Source organism: Pinus tabuliformis, chromosome 2_1 (assembly GCF_031772625.1).
Source record: "Pinus tabuliformis cultivar Carrire ecotype Pingquan chromosome 2_1, CPIR1, whole genome shotgun sequence".
NCBI lineage: Eukaryota > Viridiplantae > Streptophyta > Pinopsida > Pinales > Pinaceae > Pinus > Pinus tabuliformis.
In genome coordinates, this window is record NC_142299.1 from 134,646,380 (window position 1) to 134,673,804 (window position 27,425).

Here is a 27,425-nt window from a genome sequence, read left to right on the forward strand (position 1 = left end):
TTCTCCGGTCGAAGCTGCTGAGCCTTCGCCTTCTTCTTCTCCGGTCGAAGCGCTCCTTTCATATTCAGAGGATGGCCCACCTTCATCTTCCCTCTGCCACGCGATGAAACTCCATCTGTAGCAGTATAGGTCTGTGAGGGACCCACTTTCATTATCAAGACCTTCGGTCATTGCGTGGGCCAATATGTTGCACTCCTCTCTTAAAATCTTTTCAACGTCCATCAGCCACTTTCTGGCCTCAGAGCCTCCCCATCTGCCCATAGTTAAAAAAACCTTTTTTGACAATGTCCAATTACTAAACAGAGTTTGATAAATTTAATTTCACCGGGCTCTTCGTTCTTAAACATTCATAAACTTTAAAGGAAAGCGTTTGCCTATAAAAAAATTATAAACATCACTATTGTTAACATTTCAGTGTAAACATACTCACCTGCTAACATTTCAGTGTAAACATACTCACCTGCTAAATGCAAATTTCGACGGATCAATTGCCCGACAGCAGATGATGGAGTATCTCAGTACAACTACTATTGCTCTACACTTTATCCGTCTCCACAGCTCAGCCTTTTGATTAAAGTGCTTGGAATATTGGGCCAATCTAAACATCTCTTCTAACACAAACAGCCACTCAATTCGGTCTGAAGGAGCAGTCTCAAATCGTTCCAAAAGATCCTTAACCGCAAGAAGACCTGCAACAGCCCACTCTGCCTCTCCTATATCCTTCACCAGACTCTTAACGACGGTGTTGAGTGCATCTTCTTCAGAATGACCGGAAATGACATCTTTCTGAAAAGCATAAAAGAAAATTTTAGATTCAATATTTGGCATAGGAGCTCCTACAATGAATTTCAACGGTTGCCAAATGATGGAGAGGTTTAAAACGCACAACCCAATCCTCGTTTGCTCCCTCCGACAGGAGATTCTTTAACCTACACAAGCCTCTTGAAGTCGGCCAAGTCACCCTTGGCGGTGACCTCTTTTTCCCCTCCTATGAGAAATAAGAGATGCAAAATATCATTAGGTTAATAAAAAAGAAAGAAATGGTTCAGAAAATTAAGGAATGATAATGCCAAAGAAAGCAATCCACCTTGTTGAATTTGAAAAGCTGATAAAGTTCCACACCCCATAGGTGAGATATGTAGTCTCTCAAGGCATCGAAATAGACATCCGCATTTTGTTGCTCAACGACTGCAGCGGACGCTGTTTGCATTTTCTTAATAAGGCTGCTGTCCTCATCATGCATTTCTTTTCCTCCCTCCTTCAACATTGAGTTTGTCAATCGCTGTACTTTATCTGTCCTGTCGGGTTGAGTGCATCTTCTCCAAAGTGACCTTCTTGATAGTGACGAGAAATGACATCTTTCTTAAAAGCATACAATAAAATTTTAGATTCAATATTTGGCATAGGAGCTCCTACGATGAATTTCATGTTCCAAACAAAAAAATAATCAACGGTTGTCAAATGATGGAGAGGTTTAATACGCACAACCCGATCCTCGTTTTCTCCCTACGACAGGAGATTCTTTAACCTACACAAGCCTCTTGAAGTCGGCCAAGTCACCCTTGTTCAATTTGCAAAGCTGATAAAGTTGCACTCCCCATAGCTCAGATATGTAGTCTCTCAAGGCATCGAAATAGACATCCGCATTTTGTTGCTCAACGGCTGCAGCGGACGCTGTTTGCATTTTCGTAATAAGGCTGCTGTCCTCATCATGCATTTCCTCCTTCAACATTGAGTTTATCAATCACTGTACTGTATCTTTCCGGTCGGGTTCGTTGAAAATCCAGCAGATATACTCTCCTCTGAAAGTTGCAACCATTTTCCCCACCTGGTCGAAGAAGGTAATGGATCCGTCGTTGAAGTCTCCACGCTTGTCACTTTGGTCCATTCCATTCATTTCTTCTTCCAAATGGTGAAGACGCATTATAAATCTCACAGTTTCATGCCTTTGATAAATTTAACAAAGACGTCCCTTCCATCTCACTTGTATTTTCCAAGTGATGATAATATTCTTTGGAGTTATTATAAGCGAGGAGAAGCCATTTCAATTCATGGTTAAAATGAATAAACTGAATGTTGTCCCTGAACTGCTCCATTACACTCCGTATAAAATATGTAATCCCATCCGCATCATGCCCACTATACAAGCATATAAATTTTCCTCGACGCATTAGGCTTTTCACCTGGTGAGAAACAAACCAGAACAAAAGCAAAAATACAATTCAAAATCAATGATCAGTCATTTATTCATCATTATTTTCCCTTCCATTTACATTTATATCATGATGCCAATACATATAATAATAAAACAAATAAAATTATTTACCTGGACGGAGACACTTTCCAAGTGGTTGAAAAGGAACTCCAAAGTCGACATATTCTTTACTTCTTGCCATTCATTTTTTCTTTCTTCTTCAATTTTTCCCAACGTAGTAAGAGAAGCGTTTACTCCCCATCTCACCTGATATGATTCACTTTCTAAATACTTCAAAAAAAACCCTCAAACACCTCTCCCCTGTCACTCATATCCCCGGGGATATAGGTGGTCTATAAATAGTGATTCTCCCGTATGGATCTATGATCCAAATTATAGTTGGATACCATTTTTCAAATTGAATACAATTTTCCCATCCACTGCACTGCGTAGCCAAAAAGTATTGGACTGACTTTGCTATTGTCATCCATGAATTTTGGAGGACAAGCCAAGGAACTTCTCTTGAAAACTGCTTATATACATTGCATACATCCTCTAATGGCTGCACAATGGCTGCACAAGAGGAATTGAAGGCAAATTCGTGAGGCAAATGATGAGGCAAATTCATCAGTCCTTTAGCGTTTGAGCTGCTACGCAATAAATACATAGATGACGTTCCATCTGATTTTTCTTCTCCCGTGGAAACTGTTCAGCCAGGTTACGAAAAGGAAGCGCTCCTTTTATATTCAGAAGATGGCCCACCTTCATCTTCACTTTCTAGCCACAAGTCGGGAAAGGAAGCGCTCCTTTTATATTCAGAAGATGGCCCACCTTCACCCTCTGGCCACAAGTCGAAACCCAATTTGTAGCAGTTTAGGTTTTCGAGGGACCCACTTTCATCAACAAGATCTTCGGTCATTGTCTGGGCCAATGTGTCGCACTCCTTTCTTAAATCCTCTTCAGCTCTCCGCAGCCGCCAGTCCATGTCTCTTGGGTCTCCCCACCTGTCTTCAGCTCTCCGCAGCCACCAGTCCATGTCTCTTGGGTCTCCCCACCTGCCAATAGTTTGATAAAACATTTTTGAGAAAGTCCAATTACTAAACAGAGTTTGATAAATTTATTTTCACCCGCCTCCACTTCAAAGCAAACCAACATGGACATTTCTTCGTTCTTAAACGTTCATAATCTTTTATATAAAGGAAAGCGTTTGCATATAAAAATTTCTAAACGTCACTATTGTTAACATTAAAGTGTAAACATACTCACCTGCCAAATGCAAATGTAAATTTCGACGGATCAATGGCCAAACAGCAGATGATGGAGTATCTCAGTATAACTACTATTGCTCCACACTTCATCCGTCTCCACAGCTCAGCCTTTTGATTAAACTGCTTAGAATATTGGGGCCTTGGGCCAATCTAAACATCTCCTCTAAAACAAACAGCCACCCAATTTGGTTGGAACGAAAATGTGGAAGTTGGTGGGAAGGAACAATTTCGAATCGCTCCAAAAGATCCGCAACTGCCAGAAGACCTGCAACAGCCCACTCTGCCATTCTTATATCCTTCACGAGACTCTTAACGACGGTGTCGAGTGCATCTTCTTCAGAGTGACGAGAAATGACATCTTTCTGAAAAGCATAAGAGAAAATTTTAGATTCAATATTTGGCATAGGAGCTCCTACAATGAATTTCATGTTCCAACTAAAAAAATAATCAACGGTTGTCAAATGATGGAGAGGTTTAATACGCACAACCCAATCCTCGTTTTGTCCCTCGGACAGGAAATTCTTTAACCTACACAAGCCTCTTGAAGTCGGCCAAGTCACCCTTGGCGGTGACCTCTTTTTCCCCTCCTATGAGAAATAAGAGATGCAAAATATCATTAGGTTAATAAAAAAAAGAAATGATTAAGAAAATTAAGGATAGATGATGCTAAAGAAAGCAATGCACCTTGTTCAATTTGCAAAGCTGATAAAGTTCCACTGCCCATAGCTCAGATATGTAGTCTCTCAAGGCATCGAAATAGACATCCGCATTTTGTTGCTCAACGGCTGAAGCGGACGCTGTTTGCATTTTCTTAATAAGGCTGCTGTCCTCATCATGCATTTCTTTTCCTCCCTCCTTCAACATTGAGTTTATCAATCGCTGTACTTTATCTCTCCTATCGGCTGAGTAGAAAATCGAGTAGATATCCTCTCCTTTTAAAGCTCCAACCATTTTCCCCACCTTGTCGAAGAAGGTAAGGGATCCCCTATCAAGGTAGACTGTACTCTTAAATAGAAGAGAACGTAAAATAGTTTTCAGTTCACACACTTGCTCGTCACTTTGGTCCATTCCATTCATTTCTTCTTCCAAATGGCGAAGACGCATTATAAATCTCACAGTTTCATGCCTTGACAAATTAAACAAAGACGTCCCTTCCATCTCACTTGTATTTTCCAAGGGATGATAATATTCTCTGGAGGTATTTTCCAAGGGAAACTCTCTCAGTTCATGGATAAAATGAATAAAGTGAATGCTGTCCCTGAACTGCTCCATTGCACTCCGCATAAACGATGTCACATCATAAAAACTCCCGTCAAAGAAGCATATAATTTTTCCTTGACGCATTAGGCTTTTGACCTGGTGAGAAACAAGATACGATTCAAAATCAATGATCAGTCATTTATTAATCATTATTTTACCTTCCATTTACATTTATATCATGATGGCAATATATATAATAATAAAACAAACAAAATATATAATAATAAAACAAATAAAATTATTTACCTGGACGGAGACACTTTCCAAGTGGTTGAAAAGGAACTCCAAAGTCGACATATTCTTTAGCTGTTGCCATTCATTTTTTCTTACTTCTTCAATTTCTCCCAACGTAGTAAGAGAAGCGTTTACTCCCCATCTCACCTGATATGATTCACTTTCTAAATACTTAAAAAAAACCTCAAACACCTCTCCCCTATCCCTCATATCCCCCGGGGATATAGGTGGTCTATAAATAGTGATTCTCCCGTTTGGATCTATGATCCAATTTATAGTTGGATACCATTTTTCACATGCATCACCCTCTTCCCATCCAGTGCACTGTTTATCCAGAAAGTACTGGACTTCCCTTGTTATTGTCGTCCATGGATTTTGGAGGATAAGCCAAGGAACTTCACTTGAAAACTGCTTATATACATCGATTACATAAGATAACTCTGTTGGCTTCACAAGAGGAATTGAAATAATTTCAAAATTAAGTCTCTCTTTCTCCAAAAGGTACATCTCCTTCAAAGACGGAAAACGAACGTCATAAAAAAATAAGTGGGGAGGTCTCATTTCTAAAAGAATAGTTTTTCCTTCCAATTTGTCGACTCCACAAGTAGCTTTCACTTCGGAGTTTGCTCTTGGATCCTATAATGGGCAAGCCAAAACGAGCGGAACAATGTAAACGAGTACCATAAGTAAAATGAAGTTGAAAATTTCTATATGAAAGTAAAAATTGTAATTTAACTTCTATTAGTTGGTAAATATTAATAAATATCAAACCAAATTTTAATCCTCAAAAGAATTATAAAAACTAATTAAATTTTAATTTATTATTATTAATTATAAAAATAATTAATTTATGTTTTAATTTTATTTTTTTTTATTACAGAGGAATCGGCAATTGGAACAGCCTTGCAACTCGCGTTACAAGGGTCGATTATGACCGCTACCACTATAACCCAGCCTTGCAACTCGCGTTACAGGGGTCGATTATGACCGCTACCACTATAACCCCTGGAAACTGCTCCCGTCCCTCTCCACAGCTTCCGGGCTAGTCCGGGGGATTTGAACTCATGACCTTCAGTACAGAGCCTGCCTTTTTAAGGAACTTCACCGCATTGTGATTACCAACTCGTCTATCCCAGACTGCGTGTTTTAAATTTATATATTGGTAATAGATTTTTAATTATCTAAATTCACTAATTTTTTACAATATTATGTTATAATATATAGTTTACTAATATCACATTTAAGATTTAACTCATATTTATATGACATAGGTTGATATGATTTTGTTTTTAATTAATAAATTTAATTAAAAAAAAATTATAATCACATGTATTGAATTAAAATTTTAAAATTACAATTACAAAATAAATAAATTTATTAATTTAATTGATTACAAAATCAACTATTATAATATTTAACAGCCATTGATTTTTACTATACATCTCATAATTATTAATAATAAATTAAGATTCTAAAATTACAATTACAATTAAGGGAGATAATGATGCCAAAGCTTATAGGTTAAAGGCATTCATACCTGTTGTACTGATGACTCATTCTTTTGAAACACGGGAGTCGTTTCATCCCCTCGAGCTGCAAACAATTCTGTTAACAACTCTATATTACTACTCTCTTCATCCCTTTCTGCTTCAAGCTCCTTCAACCGTAGGTATCTCTTACAGTTACTCATCACAAATTCCACCATTTCATCTCGTCTCAAAAGTCTCCAACAAGGGCGATATTCATCCCCCACCTGCATCCTCGTATCAATCTGAAGATATTCATTACTCGGATAATGATCTAGTGCTAAATCTAATGTCAAGTGCACTTTTTCAAGCATCTGAGTGGCACGAGTTGTCCGCACATCGACAACAAATATATTATCCTTGACTTTGGTGGGAAAGTTAACAAAATCTGGACCAATATAAATTACATCTATCTGCATTTCATCTATCATCTCTTCAATGAAATCCCGAGAGTCCATTATATAACTTATATCCGGCTGGAGATCCCACAAGACAAGGATGAGGGTGTTTGGTGGAAGATCAGATAGATGGAATTGCTCTCCTCGTCTATTAGTAAGCAGGCCATCAAGTTCTGATAAAAGACTCTTTTCTATGTTCTCCTTTTCAACCCTGGAAATTGACAAATCTTGAAAGAAAAATGTAAAGTTGTTATGCTCCATATTTATTATAAAAGTTAACATAATGCAGGCACTAACAATGTTGGTATCAATAAATACTGATGGGTAGTATCATCACCTTCCCTGAAGTAACTGTAAAGGACCATGATCCACCGCCATCTCTTTGAATTTCTCCCATCTCTCCTCCAACTGTCCGCTTCCCTTGATGTCCACAAGTTGTAATGTGTTCATCTTTACCACGTGGTCCATAGATTTTCCTTCTAACTTGGTGTTGGGAATTTACTGCTGATTCCAAACAAATATGAACAAATAAAAATGATTTGTTTTAACCCAGGAAACTAAAAATTTGTTTGCTGAAGACACAGTTTTAGAACACACATAAAAAGACTTGTATTCATTAAAAATATTGTTGTTACAAAGATGTCTTCCTCTTCCAGAGGGATTACACAAGAATGCTTCAGTTTCAAAAAGAAATTTCACTCTGTCTCTCCTTGCAAATTTCTTACACTGCTGTGTAAAAAAAATACTTTGTCTCTGCTTAAAAAAAATTAACACTGTCTTTTACTGCAAAGATTTACACTGCTGTGTGTAAAATTTTCTTCATTCTTTCATGCTGCTGCGTCTTGACCTATTGCATTACATATTCTCACTGCTGTAAAATTTTTCTCACATTCGCTGCGGCGAGTTTTTTTCATCACCCATTACACATTCCAAAACAAAAAAAGCATATTACATAGTCAACGGGCAACATTAAAACAAAACTACACCCATGAAAATAAAAAACAATAAAATTAAAAGTTTTACCAACGTTTACCAACCGTGGTAAATTACATTAATTACTTTACCAAAAAAAAATTGTCCGTCAATTAAAAGCTTTCACTTCACGTCAAGTCCATGGTGCAAGCCTTTACATCAACCGTTGAATTATGCGATTTGCGATTTGCGATTTGATCGCATCGCGAAATCGCATTCGGCGCAAAACATGGGGGAGGCTTGACACATATGGGTGCGATCTGCGATATGGCGATCGAATCGCATCGCAACATTGCATCGGAAGAATTCAAGGGAACAGACGGAGGCAGCAGGCATGGATGCGATTTGCGATCTGCGATTAGATCGCATCGCAAGGGAAAAAAACAGGCAGTTTTCTGAAATAAACACGGCAGTGAAATTATATTTCAACCCTCCCCTTTAATTTCAACTGCTGGGTTATCAGTCATACCCAGAAATTTCCTCAAAAATTCAAAACTTTTCTGCCCCAATGGTTTGGTCAGAATATTTGCAACCTGCTCCTGAGTTCTGCAGTGTTGTAAAACAATTTCTCTATTGTTTACCAATTCCCTGATGTAATGAAACTTTGTGTCAATGTGTTTCGTTCTCTTATGAAATACAACATTCTTGGATAGTGCAATAGCTGAACTATTGTCACAAAAAATCACAGTTCCTTTTGCTTGTTCTTGGCCTAAGCTCCTTAACATCTTTCTCATCCAAATTGCTTGACACGCTGCTGCTGTCGCTGCCACATATTTTGCCTCTGCTGTAGACAACGCTACAATAGGCTGTTTTTTAGAAGCCCATGAAATGGCTCCTGAACCCATGTGAAACACATAACCGGATGTGCTTTTCCGATCATCTACACTTCCAGTGCAATCACTATCAGTGTATCCAATTAAATCTAAACATTCTGAAGCAGTATACAAAATGCCAAACCTTTTAGTACCTTTAACATACCTCAGAATCCTTTTTGTTGCCTGCCAATGTGCTTCTTTTGGCCTCTCCATGAATCTGGAAATTAAACTAACAGCATACATTATATTCGGCCTAGTTGCAGTCAAATACATGAGGCTGCCAACTATGCTCTTGTACAAACTAGGATCAAATTCCTTGCTGTTGTCCTCTTTGTTGAGTTTTAATCCCATCACTGTGGGAGTGATTGCTGCTTTGCTCTCCTGCATATTAAATCTTTCCAACACTTCATTTACATATTTCGCTTGTGAGATAAAAATCCCATTTCCATGTTGTTTTACTTGTATTCCTAAGAAGTATCTCAGCAAACCCATGTCAGTCATTTCAAATTCTTCTTTCATGACTGTTTTGAAATTTTCAATAAGATAGTCATCATTACCTATGAAAATAACATCATCAACATATAACACAACAATTAGTAATTTACCATCATTTTCTTTGATGTAGAGGGTGGGTTCTCCCTCACATTTTTCAAATCCATTTTTCAGTAGATAAGAATCTATCCTACTGTACTATGCTCTTGGTACTTGCTTCAGCCTATAAAGAGCTTTCTTCAATCTGCACACTTTGTGCTCTTGGCCTTTCTTTTCATAGCCTAGAGGTTGTTCAATGTAAACCTATTCCTTTAACACTCCATTTAGGAATGCTGACTTCACGTCCATTTGGTAAACTTTCCACTTGTTTTGTGCTGCTATGGATAGCACTGCTCTCACTGTTTCCATTCTTGCAACCGGTGCAAAGGTTTCCTCATAATCTCTCCCATGCTGCTGCTTATATCTTTTGACAACCAGTCTTGCCTTGTGTCTTTCTATTTAGCCTTCAGCATTACTCTTGGTCTTGTAGACCCATTTAATTCCAATGACTTTCTTTCCTTTTGGTAGTTCAACTAAATCCCATGTCTTGTTTTTTTCTATGGCATTGATCTCCTCATCCATAACTTTTATCCATTTTCTATCCTTAATTGTTTCTTCAAAATGAACAGGGTCATCAACATGACAATATAAAGCAAACAAAGAATTCATACCTTCATTTGCTGCCTCTTGTTCATAAATGTCATTTAAATTTTTGAACGTTTTACTTCTTTCATTCGGTGTACAAGTGCTTGAAGAAGCACTTGAATTTCCTCCTTGTGGTGTGCTTGGAGAAGCACTTTCATTTCTCCTCAAGGGTGTCATTTGCTGTCCTTGCGTTGGTGCTGCTATTTGGGGATGTATTTCAGCCATCTCCTCATCATTTTCATCATGTGACAAAGAGTTTTTAACATTCACTGTTTTCTCTATGCTTCCATCCCAAGCTTCCTCCTCAATGAACTGAACATCTCTACTCACAATAAGCTTCTTGGTGGATGGGTTATACAACCTGTAAGCTTTGGATTCCTCACTGTATCCAATGAAAATACATTTCTCCCCTTTGCTGTCCAACTTCTTCCTTAGCTAATCTGGAATGTGTGCATAAGCCACACATCCAAAAACTTTCATGTGGGTGACTCCTTGCTTTGTCCCACTCCATGCTTCTTCCGGCACTCTGTTCATGACTGCTTTTGTAGGGCATCTATTCAAAATGTACGCTGCACAGTGTACAACTTTAGCCCAATAATCATTTGGCAAATGCTTTGCCTTTAACATACTCCTTGCCATATCCATGATTGTCTTATTCTTCCTTTCGGCAACTCCATTTTGCTGTGGAGTGTACCTAGTGGTAAAATGCTTATGAATTCCATTTTTTCTACAAAACTGTAGAAATTCTTTGGACATATACTCACCTCCTCTATCAGTTCTCAGAACTTTGATATGCAACCCACTTTGATTTTCTACAAGTGCTTTGAAATTGCAAAATCTTTCAAACACTTCACTTTTGTTCTTCAAGAAATAAACCCAAGTTTTTCTAGTAAAATCATCAATGAATGTTAGTATATAGTGGCTGCCTGCAAGTGATGGAGTTTGCATCGGTCCACATAAATCTGAGTGGACAATCTCTAAGGGTGCTTTTGCCCTTATGCTTTTTCCAGATGGAAAACTTTCTTTGTGTTGTTTCCCCAAGATACAACCTTCACAAAGGCTGTCTGGTTTCTCTATCAATGGTAATCCTCTTATTATTCCTTTTCTATTCAATAAGTTAAGACCTCTAAAGTTGAGATGTCCAAATCTCAAGTGCCACAACCAATTTTCATTTTTTTGGTTCTCTTTGGAAAGCCTCTTGTGTCACTGTTGCTATTTCTTCTCCATTTTTTAAATCTACTTTCATCCTGAGAGGGAACATCCTGTTCGTTGTCATCTTCACTTCAACAATACATTGTTTGCTGAGTCTTTTATCCATGATGGTGCATACATCATCCACAAAGAAAACATTGTACTCCTTTTGAACAAGCTCTCCAATACTTAAGAGGTTACATTTCATTGCAGGAACATAATAAACATCTACTATGGTTTTCTTTTCACCTTTCTTTGTTAAGACATTTACTTCCCCTTTTCCCATAACAGAAACTTTATTATCAGTCCCTAGTGTGACTTGTGACTTCACATTCTGATCTAACATAGAAAACAGGGCTATGTTTCCTGTTATATGGTTACTGCAACCGGAGTCTAGAAACCATACATCTTCACTTTTTTCTTCAACCATATTACAAGCTAAAAACAAAATATTTTCGCTGATATTTTCTCTAGTGAAATTTGCACTAGTTCTATTATTCATATCATGCTATTTCTTCCTACATTCATTTGCATAATGCCCATATTTTTTACAATAGTGACATTGAACATTGGATTTATCATACCTTTGTCCTTGAGCATGATGTTATCCACTTTGCTGGCTGCTACCTTGGCCTTGGTTCTGATTTGGATTGCTGCCTCTTCCTTGAGCATTTGCTGGACTGTTTCTTCCACCTCTGTTTTGGCTTCTGCCTCTTCCTCTCTTGTTTCTTCTGCCTTGACCTCCTCCTCTTCCAAAGGACATCTGGGTCTTGAAGGCATGTTCTAGAGATGAGTTTTCACTTCTACTCAATCTCTGCTCATGTGTTATCAGTGATGCATGTAGTTCATCAACTGAGAAGTTTGTAAGATCCTTTGTCTCTTCTATGGTGGTGACAATCACATCGAACCTTGAGGGTACGATCCTCAATAGTTTCTCCACAATCCTCCTTTCCTCAAGAATTTCTCCATGAGACCTTATCTGTGTGACTAGACCAATCACATGTGTGAAGAATCAGTCAATATTATCTGACTCCTTCATCCAGAGAATCTCAAAATCTCTCATCAACAACTGTAGTCTTGTTGTCTGTTGTGGTAAAAACACAACCCCCCATTTTTGACTTGCTCAACTCAAATAATGGGGACCCTTTCTATAAAAATTTGGGCTAAACACCTTTTTGGATTTTTATTTTAGTTGATTGCCCTGCGCTTTTGTTAATTTTTAGTTTTCTCTGGATTCTTGTTTTGATTGCTTTGTTAGAATCGATTTTCTATAAGCTTCACATTGACGCTTGTTTGGTCTCATTTGGTCAACTGGTTTGAAAATGACACTCATTTGAAAATTTGATTATTTATGTGGCCTCGGTTAAAATTGCATAAAATGTACAATATTGCATTTTGTAAATAAATTAGTTCAATAATGCATTCATTCTAAATATTAATTTATAGCGAGTTCTTTTTACTAACATTTTTTCGTTTTTAGTTATGCAGCCAAATAATTAAGCATCGGGACTTAAGAAATTCACTCCAATTTTCAAATCAAATCTTAATCTCGAAAAACCAAACATTCAAGTGACTGTAGTTTATTTTTATTATTTTTCATTTATTTTCTAAGTAGCTGTAGTTTTATTTTTAGCTATAGTTTAAAAACTTAAATTCATAAAAATAAAACCAAAATAAAAATTGATTTTTAATATTAAATATTAAATTAATTAAATTAATTATTATTTAATATAATTAATTAAATTAAATTAATATTTAATATATAAAAATTATATCGCATCGGGAATTTTCAAATCGCATCGGAGCCTTTTTATTAAACAAGTTTTAAGAACCCCGATGGCCCGATGCGATATCGCATCGGGACTTTGACATTGTAACATATTTGACAAACAATACACTCATCCCCGATACCCGATGCCTCACTTCTCCGATGAATAAAACATAAAACAAAAGGGCATTAACCAAGTGTTATCGCATCGGAGCTTTTATGCGAAACATATTTAACAACCCCTACATCCTCCCGAAGTGCCGATAAGCGAAAATGTGAAGTGCCGATAAGCGATAAAGCATAAAACGTGGGGTATTAAAGCCAAAGCATGTTTTAAAAGTTTTGTATTAGTTTGAAGATTTTCAAAAAACACTCATACGCATGGTGATATGTTAGTAAGTGAGGAGTATAAATGGGGTAAGTAAAGTAATGTAGGTTAGTTTATATTTTTAATATTAATTAATATGTAATATGTAATGTATTATATTATTTAAAATAATATGTAATATATTATATTATTTAAATTAATATGTAGTATTTAATTAATTTGATTAATTTAGATTTAAGTATCATTTAGAATTAGTTTTTAATTAGATTTAATTTGTTTATAAATAATTAATTAGATATTAGTTAGTTAGATTAATGATTAACAATTAAATTAGAAACTAATTTAGGATTAGATTTTTAATTCAAATTCTAATTTTTAGCGCAGCAACAGAATTTCCAGATTCATGCTAGATTTGACCCATCAACTTTGGAAGCTCATAAATTGAGTTATACTTGGCCAAATGAGGCCCAGGACGGCTCATTGGAAAGAGAAAATCAAGGAGAACATTTTGGAAGAGCTTTCACTAACAGATTTAATCATTTATTGGAGAAAAAATCAGGTAGAAGATCAGGCTCCGAATTTTGAAAACAAAATCAATGTTCTGAGTTATTTTCTTCATTGTCATTTGTCCAGAACCTCTTCTAATTGCAAATCCATTGGTTAATCATATCTCTAGCCAATTAAACCATCCCAGGCATCAAGAGAAAGTTTATAGTTTATTTTCAATTATTCATTTAAATAGAATTTGATTGGGTTTGATTTAAATGCCAACAATGCCATGATTGATTTTATTGTTGCATTTTAATTTATTCTGATTCCTTTTTGCAGGAAAACAGTGGAAAGAATATGGAGGAAAAGATCTTAATCAATGAGAAGGCTCCAGCAATTGAAGATCAGGATTTTTGAGCAAATAAAATTGGATTTAACAGATTTCTCTTCAACAAACTCTTCTCTTAAGAATTCCTTCACAAATATTATAAATAATAGATTGCAGAATGTAAAAGGGGTTGCTCTCCTCTGCAATGCTAGACTTCTAAAAGCACTACTGTAATAGGAATTTAGAGTTGTAGGAGAGAGGAAAGAAAATCTCAGATCTGGGGATTATTGAAGATTTTTCCTTTGTATCTTGGATTATGTATGAGGGGCAGAGTTTGCACTATTGTGGCTCTAGTTTTAAAGGCAGAAGTTCAAGCAATGTAAAGGACTGTTGGAGACCAAGATCAGAGAAATGGATGTAATAAATTGGTATTTTTAATACTACTATTTCAAATATCAGTTTCATTTTTATGGTAACAAGAATGTGTCATTTTATTCATGTTTGTGCACGATTGTCAATATGGGTAGTATTGTCTCAATGTTGTTATCATGTATCTCTGTTCTTATGGATTAATTTCTGATTTCTGAGTAACTATTTAATCAGAAATATGCCTTATTAAAACTGATTTATTAAGTGGTAATATGTTGTGAACTATTTCCACATATTATTGTTTAGTTATTGGATTTGCTGATTTGATAATCAATATCATTTATGTGAACTACTTCCTGAGTGTTGTTGGTTTATTATTTCAGTTAAAAGGTCTTAATAGGATTTGTTTTGATATCCACAATATCAGTTAACTGAATTACTTCATTAACATGATATTCATTATAAGCAAAGCATGTTTAAATCCCAATATTTTAATTATCTTGCTCTTAGTTGGGTTAGATCTATATTTACCTAATTAAGATAGGATTTAGATTAGTTTCTTTTGTTTGCATCATAGAATAAGGTTGCATTTAGAGTAATTTTGCATTCTTTTAAGTCCTCTCCTCAAAGAGGCAAAACTTTAGTTGTGGCTTGGCTGAACCCAAATCAGCTTAAGGGTCATTCTCTTGCCTGATCAGCAAGAAGAAGTGATCTGATGTCCCTGTCTATTGGTAGTTAAAGATACATTATAAACCAATAGCAATAGGGAGAAGGTAACTGGACCTAGTTGAACAGTCGGAGCCACCACACCAAACAGAAAATGAGCTGCTTTAAGGTCCGGACTGGGTGGTTATCCCTCAATGTTGTTGCAGCGATTTTCGAGGCATCAACATTTTTGGCGCAAGAAGGAGGGCCTGAGATTTCTTGTCTATTGGAGTCCTTTCAATTTTAATATTTTATTTATTGTGATGACTCCTCTTAAACTTCCAATTTGGAGTTGTATCCATGGACGTGCATCTTCTAATACTCCACCTGAAGTGGTAAGACTCTTGTCTCAGGTAAAGTTTAAAGGTAAGGGAATTTTTTCTGCTTTTAATCATGTCCTTCAATTTATTCAAAACATTTCAAAATATGATTTTCAAGGAATTGATGAAGGCATTTTATGCAGAATTTTTACTCTCACATTTACTGCAAAAGCCAGAAGCTGGTGCAGAACGCTTCCAGTTGCTTCAATCCACAACTGTGATCAATTTGTTACAATTTTCATTTGTAAATTTGACGGCTATGATTATGAACAGGTATGTGAAGAAATTGAATATCTACGAAAGTTTAAAAATGAGTCTGTTAATGATTTTCATATTCGATTTCTCTTGAATTGTTTAAGATTTAAGGACGAAGATAAACCTACAGTAGAAGAATCATTAGATTGGTTTAAATATATTTGTTCTCTTCCAACCATTCCCAATCCATATGAAATTGATTCAAGCTTTGTTCCATCCCCTTCCAATACAAATGAGAATCCCAATTTGGATGTGCAAATAAATTGTGATGAAGTGGTTTCACAAAGCTTAGAAGATATTTCTAATCAAATGCAAGAAGACAACAGCAGCAATTTTGGAGAAAAAACCGCCTTGAAATCTAAAAATTACTCTTCCGACAATTCAGAAAATCAGATCTCAAATCAACAAGTACAAGCAGCAATCAAACTAAAAAAGTGCAAATTGTTGTACAAATTTCTGAATTTCTCCATGATGAGCAGATGCCAAAGTCAGAGCAGCAAAGCAGCGTTCTCCAAGAAAGTATGTGCATGCAAAGGAATGATCTGCAATCTGAATTTTACAATGAGCATAATGCACAAGAGCTCTCAAACAGAGACAGTTTTAAATGCATTGTTTCAGGTTCACATTTTTCCCTTTATCCTGATATTTTTAATGATAGTAATTTTTCTCCTCTTAGTATCAATAATATTTCAGAAATTAAAGAGGATGATTTAAATAAATTACCATTAATTTTTTGTCAAGATAGAGAAACAATTAATGATCATTCTTTTGCCATTAATGAACATGAGATTTTTGTTCCTCCTTGTTTTGGTATATTGGATGAAATTGAACGGAATTCTAGAGAGTCTTGTGAGGTCATTTATGATGATTACTCTGATATTGAGGATGTTGATTTCAATTTTTCTCAAGAGAATCCTCATGATAAAAGTCAAATAACATCTGAGAATGAGGAACGCTTCAATTTAGAAATTATCCCAACTAATCCTCATTTTAGAGCAGCAAATTATCTTCATGATTTCACCATTCAAGAAAACATTCCAATTTATGATTCATATGAGGATCAAACTCCCATTCCTATTCATAATCATAATTCATTTTCTATTTCACAAGTTGGAATTCGAAATTATTCAAATTCCATAATTCTGGCCAATCCTTGTGAAAATGAAATTGTTTCAAAACAATCCCAATTGTGATGTAACATTAGTTGTAAAAATAGTGATTTCATTTTATTTTTATTTCTTCAGTTATTTTATTTAAACTTAGATTTATTTTTTGATTTTATTTTGCAAAATTTTCACATTTTTCGCTGGCATATTGAACACCTTACTAGCAAACACTCAATTGATGCATTGCCCAATTGGGAAATTCAAGTTTCATATTATAATCATGAGCATCAAATGATATTAATATTTCAATTTATATCAATGCTAATGTTTCATCAAAAGCTTCTATCTTTTCAAAGGCAATGTCAACAAGAGAATGTATTTTTGCAATCTGGCCAGCAATTCAATTCAATTAATAAATTTCCATTTTATTTGAAAGGATTCCATCCATTTTTCATTGACTCATTTGAAAATTGTTTGGAAATTTTTCCTTCAAGTAAAATTGTCAATGATTTAACATTTGTACATAACACTAACAAATTTTTTCAAGTCAAAGAATCTAAAAGCTCATCTTCACAATCCGGCCTGTTATCTCTTCCTTTGAACATTTCCCAATTTTTAATAGAGGTCCATCCAGATTTCTATGATCCAATTGGTATTCAATTGAAAAGGAAAATTCAAGAGAAAGAGATTTTAAATAAATTACTAATAATAACAATAACTGTACATTCTGATTTCATATTTAATTTTCTTAGTTTAATTATATTTGTATTTTTATTACTAACATTTGAACTGTACATAAACACAGGAATTAAAATGAGAAAGTGGTTACACTGGAAATATGCCTATACCTAGTCATTTTCATGTACATGGTTAGAATAAGAGTAGAATTAAATTAGTTAGTTTGTTTTATGTAGTTAATTTATTTGCAATAGTTCTGTAGATTAAAAAATAAAACAAAGAAATCAGCGATTCTCATACATGTTCAGTAAAAACATTTTTCCCTATCAGAAAATTTTAATTCTGGCTTTCTTTTAAATTTCTTACAGCAATACCTCTACTCTGCCTATTTCGAATAATTTCTTGATTAAATTCAATTATAGTTGCACTTGGTATCGATTGCCTCAAACACCACTTTTCTTTATTTCGAGATTCCCTTCTAAGATTTTCTTTTGAAATTTATAGGGTAAGGATTTGAGGATAAAAAAGCTTCATGACCCCATTATCCCATGAAATGTATGACTGTCTATGATAAGCTTAATTCTAATTCCATCATTATTAGCCAGTCCAACCTTTCACGGTAATCATATGAAGTTCATATTATCTTCCTCGGAATTTGCTAAAAGCTGACCTTAAGGATGTCCATTTTGCCAAGTGCACACATTCAAATCTGTTTTGATATTTTTCTACAATTAGTGGCTTAATCTCATTCTAATCTTTGGTTTATTATCTGATGCTGTAAAATGCATCATCTTTATTTACTAAAGGCATTATTGAACAGTCACTATAACAATATAGATTTTTCTCAAGATTAATTCGGAATGAGCAGAGGTAATAAATTGTTGTTTCACTTCGAAAGCGAAGCATAGCTTAATATTTATTTCTGATAAATTTTATATTCCCTGGACATGAATAAACAGATTTTATTTAGGCTGATTGCACACTTAGATTTAGAATAAATGATGAGATGATTTTAAACGAAGGGAAAAATTTGATAAATCAAAGGAAGAATTTGAAGATTCATAAAGTAAAATTTGCAGACAATTTCCTTCCAGGTACGCACTTGCAAGTTCGTTCTCATCTCTTACTAGTTTCTCTTTTCCTTAGTTTATTTTTGATTTGTGTTTTGTTTTATTCGCACATTTTCATTTGTTTTCAAAACTTGAAGTAAGCAGCAAACCCAATTCAAATTTGCAATAGGCTCAGGGAAATTTTATTTGTGATGCATTAGAATTTAAGCATTTTTAATTTTGCTTTTATTCACTTAGAAAACCCAATTGAAATTCCAAGGAATATCATAAGACCATTCGCATCATAAGATTTCATCGGAAGTAGTTCTTAGCATTTCTTTTGATAACAATTTTTTCATAAAATACCTCCGATGTATTATCTTACTCATATGCCATATCGCATTTCGCATATCAGAGCTTTGCAGTTGAAGTGTACTTCCATTATTGTGAATCTCCAATAATCGACTTTACCGATATTGCGATGAACACATAATCCCGGACCCGATATGAAATTCAAATTAAATTCATAAAAAATTATCGCGCCCGTTTAATCGCAATAATGGTAAGAGCATAACTTTTAAAGGACCGATATCTTGGATCCGAAATGTTATCAAATTTTCATCATAAAGTTATCGGGTCCACTTTTCATCGCATGTCGGCGTATCGAGAATGCTTACATCATGTGCTCAAGATTGCCGATTGCGCCGATTAGCTACGACATTCATCGCACATCGGCATCACAGGAATCATATTGTGTGACATCGGGTGCTTAAGATTGCCGATCGCCGATTAGTTATGTCATCCATCGCATCGCCGATATCGCAATCGCTTCCTTGCATTTTTATTTATGGCCATATCATTATTCTGAATCTGCGATGCGCGATGTCCAAAATACAAATCGCAAGATACGGTGTGTGATGTGCAATTTGTGACATAACTGTCCCCGATCCCTGATTTAATATTTCTTTAATGATGCGATCGCTCTATCTCATAGCACAACTTCTCATCGCATATTTTCATATCGGCGATTCGCCATTGCAACCTTTGATGCACGAACTTCCAATGCATGCCTCTAAGCCATTAACATTTAATATATATATGGCATAGCAACAAAAGTGAAGTCTTGCAAATTAAAATTGAAGCATGGTGAAGAAACATGTTATGTGAATCATCCGATACGGCGATATGTTATTTTAAAAGCAAGCTTGGGAAACCACTATGGTAAGAAAGCAGTTAATGACCAATTTGCAGCATATTCAAATTATTTCAATTTCTCATACATTTTAGTTGAAATATATAATTCCATAATTAAAAATGAAATTCAAGACCTTTATCTTCATATTTAAATTCTATTATCTTCGATTTGGTCTTGATTTTGGATTCCATAAAATCATGGAGTTTATATAAAACTAATAATATTTTGAGAAACAGTCATTACTGCAAATTCTCATTTTCATTTCTGATGCATTTCTTTTAATTTCAAGTTCCTTGAACACTAAGCATTCCATTTTTACATTTTACTGCTTGCCTTAGTTTAAATAAAATAAACAATGATTTTGGGTTATAGGATTTTGGTTAGTTTGACTTCTTTATGTTTTTAATATTAATTAAAATAAGAAGTCAGCTACTTTGGAGAAACTAATACCTTTCAGGTAAGATCAAAAGCAATGATCCAATGGTAAGATTCATGTACCCACTTTCATTAATTTCCATTTCGTTACTTTAGTTTCAGTTTTGTTTTTGCTGATATTAAAAAAAAAAAATCTGTTTTGCAGTTCTTCATTTGAAACTTTCAATCCTCTGCCGAATCAGATTTTCGAAGTCCTATACTCTTCTCTTGGCTTTATTTCAAGAAGCAGCGATAATCTTCGTCAAAATAGCCATACCAGGAAGTTTTTGAACCTTTAGTTTGTTTCTTTAAGCATTCATTTCATTAGAAAACAATTAAAATGATGCTTTGAAACAAGAAGATTGGCATTAGACAGATTTTTCATTGTGGCTGAATTTTACAATCACTGCTATCTAAAGCCTAAAGCATTCACAACTCTGCAAGGTATGTTTTTTCTAAATCTCGACATAAGAAGGAACGATTTCATGCTTATTTTTTTTTTCTTCATATTGTTGGAGACATTGGTCTAAACATTCTTGTTTGAGTTTATCATGCGAAACTTGAATTTTCCTTCTCATTTTTAGAGATTTCTTTGTTTTTATTTTTGTTTGCTGATTTCTTTTCTCATTTTAGCATAAGAATTCTTTTCCTTTGGATTTCAGTTTTGATTTTGGTGACTTTGCCATTATTTATATGGAAGGCCTATTTGTTACCTAACAATGGTCAGGATACATGGAGAAAAATTGTTAATAGTCATCTATTAGCTTTTTCTTAAATCTCTTAACAGAGTTTGATTTTCTTATTATAAAAGTGGACATACTTAAGGAAGAGATTACCAATCAAGAGAAGTTGGCAAAGTATCATAAAATCTGCAAAAATTCATTTTTCATCAAAATTGTAATCATTTTGAGATTTCAAAATTTTATTAGGATCTTTCAAAGTTCTATTATCAGTCAAGAAAAGTTATTTTTAACCAAGTAAAGACACTTTACAGCAAAGCACCTTTAACTCTGAAATTGTCATTCTTAACTCTTAAGGAGTCAATGATTCTCCCTGTCCCAAAGAGTCTTATTTTTCTAGAGTATAATCCAGAAATATATTTAAACTTAAAAGATAAAAGGTCTCATCGTGAGCCTGCTTACCATGATCATAGGGGAAAAATAGGCTGACATTACCAACACTGTTAAATAAACCAGGGTAATGGCTTATGATTGCAAACAATTATAAGACAAGGGGTCTCATCACGAGCCATCTTGTTCAGTCCAATTTTAACCAGTGAATGGTATTGTCAACTATCTAGCTACCATACTAGGACAATGGCTTTTAAGATTTAATAAAAATAAAAAAAAAATTCAAAAAATAAACATATATTAATGGATTTATCTCTAGGTCAATAATTCTTCTAAAGATGGGATTCTGAATCATTAATGATTGAAAAAGTAACCCTTCCGAGACTATAGATGTTTGCTGGCAGCAGTGGCTCTACTTGTGACAAATGAGTATATTCTAAAAGCTAAGTTGTAAAGTGACCTCTGCTTTATCTCCACAACTAATTAAGGACTGATGTAGAGTTTTGAAATATTTTAATGTATGAGGAATTTTAAGAAAAATTACAATTAGATGATTCTTGCTTTTATTTAGACTAATGAACTTAGTCAAGCATTCCAAGCATAATTTTCTCTTCTTTAATTATTTTTACTTTAATTTTAGGAAAATCTCATTAAACAGAGATAACTGGTTCTTCTCCCGCGTGTCGCCATTGTTGTGGTAAAAACACAACCCCCCATTTTTGACTTGCTCAACTCAAATAATGGGGACCCTTTCTATAAAAATTTGGGCTAAGCACCTTTTTGGATTTTTATTTTAGTTGATTGCCCTGCGCTTTTGTTAATTTTTAGTTTTCTCTGGAGTCTTGTTTTGATTGCTTTGTTAGAATCGATTTTCTATAAGCTTCACATTGACGCTTGTTTGGTCTCATTTGGTCAACTGGTTTGAAAATGGTACTCATTTGAAAATTTGATTATTTATGTGGCTTGGGTTAAAATTGCATAAAAGGTACAATATTGCATTTTGTAAATAAATTAGTTCAATAATGCATTCATTCTAAATATTAATTTATAGAGAGTTCTTTTTACTAACATTTTTCCATTTTTAGTTATGCATCCAAATAATTAAGCATCGGGACTTAAGGAATTCACTCCAATTTCCAAATCAAATCTTAATCTCAAAAAACCAAACATTCAAGTGACTGTAGTTTATTTTTATTATTTTTCATTTATTTTCTAAGTAGCTGTAGTTTTATTTTTAGCTATAGTTTAAAAACTTAAATTCATAAAAATAAAAATAAAACCAAAATAAAAATTGATTTTTAATATTAAATATTAAATTAATTAAATTAATTATTATTTAATATAATTAATTAAATTAAATTAATATTTAATCTATAAAAATTATATCGCATCGGGAATTTTCAAATCGCATCGGAGCCTTTTTATTAAACAAGTTTTAAGAACCCCGACTTTGACATTGTAATATATTTGACAAACAATACACTCATCCCCGATACCCGATGCCTCACTTCTCCGATGAATAAAACATAAAACAAAGGGACATTAACCAAGTGTTATCACATCGGAGCTTTTATGCGAAACATATTTAACAACCCCTCCATCCTCCCGAAGTGCCGATAAGCGAAAATGCGAAGTGCCGATAAACGATAGAGCATAAAACGTGGGGTATTAAAGCCAAAGCATGTTTTAAAAGTTTTGTATTAGTTTGAAGATTTTCAAAAAAAATTCATACGCATGGTGATATGTTAGTAAGTGAGGAGTATAAATGGGGTAAGTAAAGTAATGTAGGTTAGTTTATATTTTTAATATTAATTAATATGTAATATGTAATGTATTATATTATTTAAAATAATATGTAATATATTATATTATTTAAATTAATATGTAGTATTTAATTAATTTGATTAATTTAGATTTAAGTATCATTTAAAATTAGTTTTTAATTAGATTTAATTTGTTTATAAATAATTAATTAGATATTAGTTAGTTAAATTAATGATTAACAATTAAATTAGAAACTAATTTAGGATTAGATTTTTAATTCAAATTCTAATTTTTAGCGCAGCAACAGAATTTCCAGATTCATGCTAGATTTGACCCATCAACTTTGGAAGCTCATAAATTGAGTTATACTTGGCCAAATGAGGCCCATGACGGCTCATTGGAAAGAGAAAATCAAGGAGAACATTTTGGAGGAGGTTTCACTAACAAATTTAATCATTTATTGGGTCAAAAATCAGGCAGAAGATCAGGCTCCGAATTTTGAAAACAAAATCAATTTTCTGAGTTATTTTCTTGATTGTCATTTGTCCAGAACCTCTTCTAATTGCAAATCCATTGGTTAATCATATCTCTGGCCAATTAAACCATCCCAGGTATCAAGAGAAAGTTTATAGTTTATTTTCAATTATTCATTTAAATAGAATTTGATTGGGTTTGATTTAAATGCCAGCAATGCCATGATTGATTTTATTGTTGCATTTTAATTTATTCTGATTCCTTTTTGTAGGAAAACAGTGGAAAGAATATGGAGGAAAAGATCTTAATCAATGAGAAGGCTCCAGCAATTGAAGATCAGGATTTTTGAGCAAATAAAATTGGATTTAACAGATTTCTCTTCAACAAACTCTTCTCTCAAGAATTCCTTCACAAATATTATAAATAATAGATTGCAGAATGTAAAAGGGGCTGCTCTTCTCTGCAATGATAGACTTCTAAAAGCACCACTGTAATAGGAATTTAGAGTTGTAGGAGAGAGGAGAGAAAATCTTAGATCTGGGGATTATTGAGGATTTTTCCTTTGTATCTTGGATTATGTATGAGGGGCAGAGTTTGCACTATTGTGGCTCTAGTTTTAAAGGCAGAAGTTCAAGCAATGTAAAGGACTGTTGGAGACCAAGATCAGAGAAATGGATGCAATAAATTGGTATTTTTAATACTACTATTTCAAATATCAGTTTCATTTTTATGGTAACAAGAATGTGTCATTTTATTCATATTTGTGCACGATTGTCAATATGGGTAGTATTGTCTCAATGTTGTTATCATGTATCTCTGTTCTTATGGATTAATTTCTGATTTCTGAGTAACTATTTACTCAGAAATCTGCCTTATTAAAACTGATTTATTAAGTGGTAATATGTTGTGAACTATTTCCACATATTATTGTTTAGTTATTGGATTTGCTGATTTGATAATCAATATCATTTATGTGAACTACTTCCTGAGTGTTGTTGGTTTATTATTTCAGTTAAAAGGTCTCAATAGGATTTGTTTTGATATCCACAATATCAGTTAATTGAATTACTTCATTAACATGATATTCATTATAAGCAAAGCATGTTTAAATCCCAATATTTTAATTATCTTGCTCTTAGTTGGGTTAGATCTATATCTACCTAATTAAGATAGGATTTAGATTAGTTTCTTTTGTTTGCATCATAGAATAAGGTTGCATTTAGAGTAATTTTGCATTCTTTTAAGTCCTCTCCTCAAAGAGGAAAAACTTTAGTTGTGGCTTGGTTGAACCCAAATCAGCTTAAGGGTCATTCTCTTGCCTGATCAGCAAGAAGAAGTGATCTGATGTCCCTGTCTATTGGTAGTTAAAGATACATTATAAGCCAATAGCAATAGGGAGAAGGTAACTGGACCTAGTTGAACAGTCGGAGCCACCACACCAAACGGAAAAGGAGCTGATTTAAGGTCCGGACCGGGTGGTTATCCCCCAATGTTGTTGCAGCGATTTTCGAGGCATCAACATTGTCTTCACTTTCTCCATGCTTTGATAGGCTATCTTGAGAGTTTGCCATGCTTATTTGGATCTCTTAGCTACTGCTATCCTTGGAAACACACTCTCATGCACTGCTTGATACAAAAAGTAGAGAGCTTTAGAATCCTTCTTCTTATTTCTCTTCAACAGATCTTTCTCTACCTGAGTTAAGTTATTAAACTCATTTTCATCTGCTGGTTCTTCAAAACCATCCTCAAAAAATTCCCATAAGTCTTGGGAAGCAAGCAAAGCTTTCATAGTTATGGCCCAATAGTCATAGTTTTTCCCATTAAATTGTGGGAGCTGAGTATTACAGATACCCATGCTAGTGCTGGCTCCAGCCATTCTTGCACTCTTAACTATGCTTCAAATACTTGACTGTGTATTAAAATAACTGACTGTCTTCTGCAGTAACACAAAAACTAACTTGAGAAATACATTGGATTCTTTGACTGAGTCTTCACTCTGCTGGAGAAGCTGCTGCAATAATAAATCCTTCCTTCAGCTTCTTTGACACCTCCAAAGAGCTTGAACAAGCTCTAATACCATGTTGGGAATTTACTGTTGATTCCAAACAAATATGAACAGAGAAAAATGATATGTTTTAACCCAGGAAACTAAAAATTTGTTTGCTGAAGACAGAGTTTTAGAACACACATAAAAAGACTTGTATTCATTAAAAATATTGCTGTTACAAAGATGTCTTCCTCTTCCAGAGGCATTACACAAGAACGCTTCAGTTTCAAAAAGAAATTTCACTCTATCTCTCCTTGCAAATTTCTTACACTGCTGTGTAAAAAAAATACTCTGTCTTTGCTTAAAAAAAATTAACACTGTCTTTTATTGCAAAGATTTACACTGCTGTGTGTAAAATTTTCTTCATTCTTTCACGTTGCTGCGTTTTGACCTATTGCATTACATATTCTCACTGCTGTAAAAATTTTCTTACATTCGCTGCGGCGAGTTTTTTTCATCACCCATTACATATTCCAGAACAAAAAAAACATATTACATAGTCAACGGGAACAAAACTACACCCGTGAAAATAAAAAACAATAAAATTAAAAGTTTTACCAACGTTTACCAACCGTGGTAAATTACATTAATTACATTACCAAAAAAAAAAAACTGTCCGTCAATTAAAAGCTTTCACTTCACGTCAAGTCCATGGTGCAGGCCTTTACATCAATCGTTGAATTATGCGATTTGCGATTTGATCGCATCGCGAAATCGCATTCGGCGCAAAACAAGGGGGAGGCTTGACACATATGGGTGCGATCTGCGATATGGCAATCAAATCGCATCGCAACATTGCATCGGAAGAATTCAAGGGAACAGACGGAGGCAGTGGGAATGGATACGATTTGCGATCTGCGATTAGATCACATCGCAAGGGAAAAAAAAGGCGATTTTCTGAAATAAACACGACAGTGAAATTATATTTCAACACTTGGTGCACCAACTCAAATCTAGACGTTGCAATGAGGTTGGGCAATGGAAATATTTAGGGAGTTTCTCTAAATGTTTGCAGCTATTCAAATCTAGATTTTGCAAGGAGGAGAGCCAGTGGAAGTCATTGCATAGTTGTTCAAGTTGGGAGCAATATCCAAGATCCAACACCTCCAAATTTTTGAGTTGACGAAAACTTTCCGGCAGCTTCAGTAGTGATGAACACCCTGTAAAGAGTAGCACTTTTAGACTTGCTAATAGACCAAACTCATCTGGAAGCTTCTCTAGCCTTTCAAAACCTTCAAATGAAAGATGTGTGATAAAGGAGAGCTTGCAAAGCCCATCGGGTAGTTCCGTTAGAATCCAACACCGTGACACACCCAAGGCTCGCAATTGTTTCAACTTTCCTATGCCTTTAGGAATACTTTTAAGTCTATAACAATGTGACAAATTCAATAATGTCAATGATGAAACTTTCTAGGCACTGTCTGGAAGTGCCTCTAAATTCCAGCAATCATCTAGATGGAGTTCTCGCAGAGAACTCAAGGATCCGAAATCAACCGGAAACTCGGTCAAACGTGAACAACCGTCCATTTTCCATACCCGTAAGGACTGAATCTTTGAAATTGAATCGGGCAGCTTCGTGATAAATCTGCAGTTTGAAAGAGATGTTGGGGATTTTTCTGGTAAAATCCCAAAAACACACAAATAAAACTCAACACAGAGGCAATGCTATGTTTCTCTCTCCACAGGATCTTTAACACAAGGAAGCTAATAAAATTTCTGAGAACAGAGATTTTTCACACCCATAATAAACTTGTATTAATTCATAAAAGGCCTGATACAATTTTCTTCCTATTTCACTCAGAGGGATTTACCAAAAAAAAAAACTTTCACCAAAACAAGATACTCTGTCTCTCTTTTACAAAATGATTTTTACACTGCTGTGTAAAATCTTCATTCACATTTTACTGCTGTAAAAAGCATTTTACATATACTGCTGTAAAAATAATTTTACATATGCAGTAAAATTTTTCATTACATTCACAAAAAAATTCTTTGCTCACACCATACAAATCTTCATTCGTTCTTCCCTTTT